This window comes from Procambarus clarkii, chromosome 6 (genome assembly GCF_040958095.1).
Source record: "Procambarus clarkii isolate CNS0578487 chromosome 6, FALCON_Pclarkii_2.0, whole genome shotgun sequence".
Lineage (NCBI taxonomy): Eukaryota > Metazoa > Arthropoda > Malacostraca > Decapoda > Cambaridae > Procambarus > Procambarus clarkii.
Genome location: NC_091155.1, coordinates 24,734,433 through 24,741,932, shown reverse-complemented (window position 1 = coordinate 24,741,932; position 7,500 = coordinate 24,734,433).

The window sequence follows — 7,500 nt, the reverse complement described above, 5'->3', positions numbered from 1 at the left end:
TATCGGAAATATAGACATTATCGAGTAATAAATTTTCATTTATGAAATAGATTCTAGAATCTATAATACGACTGTAGTATTTATTTCACTTTTTAAAGTTATAAATTGAGATTGCTTCATAGTGTATGTCGAAAGAAGAAGTATCTGGTAACTGTTGTAGCTCCAACCCCCCCCCCCCCCCCCCTCCTCAAAAAAAAAAAAGAGGTGAAAGATAAACATTCCATAGCTCCCATTGATGGGGTATTGAATGCCCTGTAATCGACCGCGAAAGGGTATGAGATCCTTCGTAATAGACGTCTAGAATTACTGAACTTATTTATTTTCATTTGACAAGATTTTGCGATCATCCGTCTGCCTGATGCTGATGTTCTAGGTTGTAATATACAAGTGATTCTCTGATCACCAGCTGCTCTGAGAGAGTTGTAAACTTGGTGAAGGCTTCGAATCCCATTTCCACGTGAACCCTTTCCACGTGAAACCTTTCCACGTGAAACCTTTCCACGTGAAACCTTTCCACGTGAAACCTTTCCACGTGAAAGGCCTTCACGACTTGTGTGAGGGGGGACGATTGAAAAATATATCTATTTGACTGGTATTTCTACAATGCGTATCTAGCACCTAGTACTTTATTATCATCAACCAGTACTTTATTTCCATCATCCAGGACTTTATTACCAGTACCCAGTACTTTATTACCATCAACCAGTACTTTATTTCCATCATCCAGGACTTTATTACCATCACCCAGTACTTTATTTCTATCTAGTTTTTTGTCTTCAAGAATACAGCATCTTGTGCTTTATTAATTATATATTCCCAGTAAATAAAGCTTGACAATAATTTATCACTCCACCAGAATAAACCGAGAAATGTTTAATATTAAAGAATAATTCAAAGTTTGTTTATTATATAATTTGTATATAACTAATTCGTTTATTTTGTTGATAAGCTCGAGCAACGCCTGTTCTCTTGAGTCGATGCCAACCCTTTGTGTTCTTCATCCCCTCTGTGCCCTCTGTGCCCTCTGTGTCCTCTGTGTCCTCTGTGTCCTCTGTGCCCTCTGTGTCCTCTGTGTCCTCTGTGCCCCTCTGTGCCCTCTGTGCCCTCTGTGTCCTCTGTGCCCTCTGTGTCCTCTGTGTCCTCTGTGTCCTCTGTGCCCTCTGTGTCCTCTGTGTCCTCTGTGCCCCTCTGTGCCCTCTGTGCCCTCTGTGTCCTCTGTGCCCTCTGTGTCCTCTGTGTCCTCTGTGTCCTCTGTGCCCCTCTGTGTCCTCTGTGCCCTCTGTACCCTCTGTGCCCTCTGTGCCCCTCTGTGTCCTCTGTGTCCTCTGTGTCCTCGGTGCCCTCTTTCTGTGTCCTCTTTCTGTCTCAGTCTGTTTATTCCTGTCTTCTCTGTGTTTCTATATCTCCTCCACACACACACACACACACACATATACATACACATACACACACTCACTATATATATATATATATATATATATATATATATATATATATATATATATATATATATATATATATATATATATATATAATCAAATAGAGAGTAAATCAAGCTTATTTAGTCTATTGATCAAAATAAATTCGTCCATTCTCCTGCACCGTTTAAATAATTTACAAAACACACAGACGTACAAAAAATTGAAGGTCAGATTCCTGCGGAAGCAATCAGGATCGCAGCGGATCGTTGAGGAACCTGTCGGCGAGCGATCAGCCCAACACGGGTACAACAGTGTACACTATATCTAACCTAATCACTACAGCGTTGGAAAAAAACACACACAATCAATATGAAAAAATTACACCCCATACAGCTAGAGAAAATGTAACTATAAGGATTTTTTTTTTTTGGTGTGTGTGTGTGTTTGGTGGGTGGGTAGGGGGGGGGGTTAAAAAACTATAGCCGTCATGACAGGTAGGCACAGGTAACTAACCCTTCTTTTCTTATAGGCTGTGTCCCCCCCCCCCTTTCTCTCTCTTCTTCCTCCCCCCTCTCCCCTCTCTTCCCCCTTTTCTGTTATGTATTGCCGTGAATCGACACTTTTTTGTATCTTTTCTTTCCAACTGTTTCCATAATTCCCTCTTCTTTCATCCCTTTATTATTGCCTATTCTTCTCCCATTTCAGCTCTCCGCACGCTGCATTCCTCCCATTCTGCTGCCTCCGAGGCCCTGGTAAGTTGGAAAGGGGTGTTTGGGGGAGAGAGGGGGGGGGGGGGAAGGGATGTGGGGTTTGGGGTGAGTTATAGACATCTTTGCGGTAGATTGAGAGATATCAGATCAGAAGTAACCCTTTGCGTTTTCCCTCAGAATCATCCATTATGTTTTGTCCCATTGTGCGTTTAGGAACGGGCGGAGAGAGAGAGAGAGAGAGAGAGAGAGGGAGGGAGGAAGGAATTACGGATTTTGGGGTGGATTTTTTCGACCCAAAATGTTTTGGGGGTCCTAGTGGACATTGTTGGTTTGGTAGCTTGGTGGTATGAAGCTAAGGGGGGTGGCGAAATATCCATCACGTATCCTCTCCATTAGCGACGTGTCCACCCTTCACCAGGTATTGTCCTACTCGGGGTAACACGTTGTAATGGATCGCCTCCCGACACTTTTAATCGACTCGCGATTGAAGTTTGAGAATGTTATTTTTTTTTTTCGTATTGTGAGCGGGTATATAGGTATTGGCTGTACAGATTAATGCTCTCACGGAAAGGCTGGAGAGAAGGAAAATAAATACATGCATGCATGCACACACTCACACACACACACACACACACACACACACACACACACACACACACACACACACACACACACACACACACACACACACACACACACACACACACACACACACACACACACACACACACACACACACACACACACACACACACATGGGTGTATATGTGTGTGTGTGCGGAGGGATCCTACCACTCGTGTACACGGGTGGTACGCGAACAAGGGGACACAGGTAGAAACTAAGTACCCAAATGAGCCACAGGGACGTTAGAAAGAACTTTTTTAGTGTCCCCTGATTCAGTTACACAACGTAACTGAATCATTACACCAGTACCCCAGTACCAGTAATCACAGATTAGCACAGGCTACGTAAACATATGCACAGTTTCAGGCCAAGTTTATGATCAGAAGCGCAGTGTATTAAGGAACCATTAGGCGACCGGCAACTGAAAATAGAGACCCAGGAGCTGAAACTAGCCCATACCAACACAAATAACAGAGGACATAAAGGTGAAAACATACACACTTGTCACCGGCTTTACCTGAACGTCGACAAAGACTTCAGTAAACACTTTTTATTCAGTAAAACCGGACACGGTAAACTAGTCCCTTTTCACGGTAAACCAAGACCTGTTTATCCTACTCTCTCAGCCTTGTTGTTTGTGTAATATTAAGAAAACTGGAGATGTGTACTCACCTATTTGTACTCACCTATTTGTGCTTGCAGGATCGAGCATTGACTCTGGGATTCCGCCTTTCTAGCTATCGGTTGTTTACAGCAATGACTCCTGTCCCATTTCCCTATCATACCTAGTTTTAAAAGTATGAATAGTATTTGCTTCCACAACCTGTTCCCCAAGTGCATTCCATTTTTTTTGTGTGTGTGTGCTGATGACTGCAGTCTCCCACAGTACTGGGACCAGCAGAGGGAGCTTCCAGCTTCCCTCTGCAGTCTCCCACAGTACTGGGACCAGTAGAGGGAGCTTCCAGCTTCCTGTGTGTCAGGCTCCAATACCCTTTTATTCCGGTCTTCCCTAAACTCTTTCACCACAACAAAGAGAAGATCACTGTGTGTTTTTTCAGATCTTTTTGGGGGACAAGTTGTATAAGCTGGTATTTAGACGGTCATTTACCGACCATTTAGTAAAGAAACGTTTGGACTTTTTACCGTCATGGAGCTCAAGAAAGAGAGTGAAGGAGTGAGGGGGATGTACACACCGAACCTTCAAATTCCTCGAAAAAACGAGACTTCTGGTTGAGGGATCTAATTATATGTGCACAAAAGAACGATTATTTACGTTCAATACCAAATTAAGAGGAATTATATGGATGTAAATATTAGATAATTGTAAGTACAATTTCTTAATTGTAGCGCAATGTAATATATTTTTTGTTATTTATACTCACGCAAATACATAAAATTGTCTCGTTATAATCAAGTAAAAAAATGTATTATCTCGAGAAACCTGGACAAGGAGTTAGGATATACGGACGATGTGAAAGGTTTGGACCATTAGGGGATCGAACACGGTCCCTGCAAGAAGTGATGCCGTCGATCTACTGACCTGTCCAAGTAATTGGGGTTAAGATAAGGTAATTATCAGGCGAAAGCGCTATATAAGCCCTTACGACTATATATATAGCACTTGGAAGGGATACGAGTATAAGAATTTGGGATAGGTTGGGTTAGAGAGTGGTGCCCAACCACTTGAACGCTCAGGGATTGAACACGGACCTGCAAAAAAAGAGACCATAGTTGAGGGCGATACAACTAGCCGAATAAATTTAGAGAATAACATTATAAAGGAGACGATTAAACCATTTGTCGTTTCTTGAAGTTATTTTGAATCATGTTAATGCTTGAGTTATTAGGACAGGTAGACAGTCGTGGGACCGTCAGGAAGACAGGCAAGACAGCAAACAGAAGCCCAGACTGATAATTATAGACATACACACATACAAATAGGACAGATAGACGGGGAGATTGGCAGAGAAACAGATAAGTAAACAAATATACAAACAAAGCGACAGACAAATGAACAAACAGGGAGATAAATAAGGACAAACACAGACACACGACTAAAGTCAGACAGCAAGACAGACAAGTAAAAAGAAAGGTAGACAGCTAAGCAGAAAAAAACAGACAAACAAAAAACAAGTAAACAGATAAACAAATATGCAAACAAAAATCTCCCAGGCATCTCTCGAGGCAGACACAGGCAAACAGTAAGTAGGAATGGAGTAAATATGTGAACAATTAAGTAGGTAGATAATTAGGTAAGAAGGTAGACAATTGGATAAGAAGATTGGGACCTGGCAAGCATTAAAGTATCGGTTAAAAACCTAAATCCAGAGTCTTTAAAGACAACTTTAATTTGACCGCTGCTGGGTGTGCAGCACCGGCCTGGAACCGCTGCTGGGTGTGCAGCACCGGCCTGGAACCGCTACTGGGTGTGCAGCACCGGCCTGGAACCGCTGCTGGGTGTGCAGCACCGGCCTGGAACCGCTGCTGGGTGTGCAGCACCGGCCTGGAACCGCTGCTGGGTGTGCAGCACCGGCCTGGAACCGCTGCTGGGTGTGCAGCACCGGCCTGGAACCGCTGCTGGGTGTGCAGCACCGGCCTGGAACCGCTGCTGGGTGTGCAGCACCGGCCTGGAACCGCTGCTGGGTGTGCAGCACCGGCCTGGAACCGCTGCTGGGTGTGCAGCACCGGCCTGGAACCGCTGCTGGGTGTGCAGCACCGGCCTGGAACCGCTGCTGGGTGTGCAGCACCGGCCTGGAACCGCTGCTGGGTGTGCAGCACCGGCCTGGAACCGCTGCTGGGTGTGCAGCACCGGCCTGGAACCGCTGCTGGGTGTGCAGCACCGGCCTGGAACCGCTGCTGGGTGTGCAGCACCGGCCTGGAACCGCTGCTGGGTGTGCAGCACCGGCCTGGAACCGCTGCTGGGTGTGCAGCACCGGCCTGGAACCGCTGCTGGGTGTGCAGCACCGGCCTGGAACCGCTGCTGGGTGTGCAGCACCGGCCTGGAACCGCTGCTGGGTGTGCAGCACCGGCCTGGAATCCATGTTTTGCGAGACAAAAAAAAGGAAAAAGGAAAATTAAAAAAAGCACAGAGATTTGCAACAAGATTAGTACCAGAGCTAATTAGAGGGGGGGGTTGATTAAAGGGGGAACTAGACCTCAAAACCCACGAAGACATAAAAGAATGGAGGAGATATGATCACGATATACAAAATACTGAGGAGAATAGACACGGTAGGCAAGACTAGCCTCTTTAAAATGAGAGAAAGTGAAGAGAAAGTTAAAATGAAAGTTTCTATTATTTTAATTAGGTCAAGAGGACATAAGTGGAACGTGGAAGCACTAATATATATATATATATATATATATATATATATATATATATATATATATATATATATATATATATATATATAAAGAAAGACTCGTGTGGGTCGTCAACACTTGGGAGGGAGAGAGGGAATTATCAGGAGAAAGCGCCAAGTCATTAATCGCCTGGGAAGGGGTCAGGATAAGGATTTGGGATGGGACACGGGGGGGAGAGGAGGGGAGGAATGGTGTCCAACCACTTGGACGGTCGGGGATTGAACGCCGACCTGCATGAAGCGAGACTGTAGACAGCCCGTAGCAGCCTGCAGACAGCTGCTACGGGCTGCTTCCTGGGGTTGTGTAACAAAAAGGAGGCCAGGTCGAGGACCGGGCCGCGGGGACGCTAAGCCTCGAAACCATCTCGAGATAACCTCAAGATAGAGAGTATAGGGCCAAGTGGCACTTAATTACCTCTAGTACAAGGTGTAGAGGAGGTGGCACTAGAGCTCCTGAGGAAGAGGAGGAGGAGGAGGAAGAGGAGAGGAGGAGAAGAAATAGTGGGGGGGGAGGGGGGGAAGAGGGGCGGGGGAGGTGTGAACCGGCCCCCGAGGTTCTTGATGACTGGTGGACGGTGTCGAGTGACAGGGAGCCGGAATGTTGACGGTTGAGACGGGGACAGGTTCATCGCCCTCTACCGGCCCTAGCATTGGATAGACGGATAGTCGGATGCGCGGGCGAACAGTTCGGTGGAAAACTAGATGGGTGGTGGATACATTGATTAACGGATACAGGGATAGGATTTGTATTGTATTGGATTGACGAACAGGGGGCGGGATTGAGAAAGGTGAAGAGTGACATGGAATGGAGCGGATTGATGGGATAGAAAAGGGAAGGGATGGGATGGTGGATGAGTGGTGTCCAGATGATGGGATGGAGTAAAGTGAAGGGATGGAGGAAAGGATGGAGGATGGAGGAAAGTGAAGGGAGAGGGATTTAAAGTTTGTCATTGGAATGTGGCTGAGGAAAGTGGGTAGGGGGTGTGGGGGGGAAGGTAGGCCTGGTAGATGAAGGAAGGTAGGCCTGGTAGATGAAGGAAGGAAGGCCTGGTAGATGAGGAAAGGTAGGCCTGAGGGAAGGTAGGCCTGGTAGATGAGGGAAGGTAGGCCTGGTAGATGAAGGAAGGTAGGCCTGGTAGATGAGGACAGGTAGGCCTGGTAGATGAGGAAAGGTAGGCCTGGTAGATGAGGAAAGGTAGGCCTGAGGGAAGGTAGGCCTGGTAGATGAGGAAAGGTAGGCCTGAGGGAAGGTAGGCCTGGTAGATGAGGACAGGTAGGCCTGGTAGATGAGGAAAGGTAGGCCTGGTAGATGAGGAAAGGTAGGCCTGAGGGAAGGTAGGCTTGGTAGATGAGGAAAGGTAGGCCTGAGGGAAGGTAGGCCT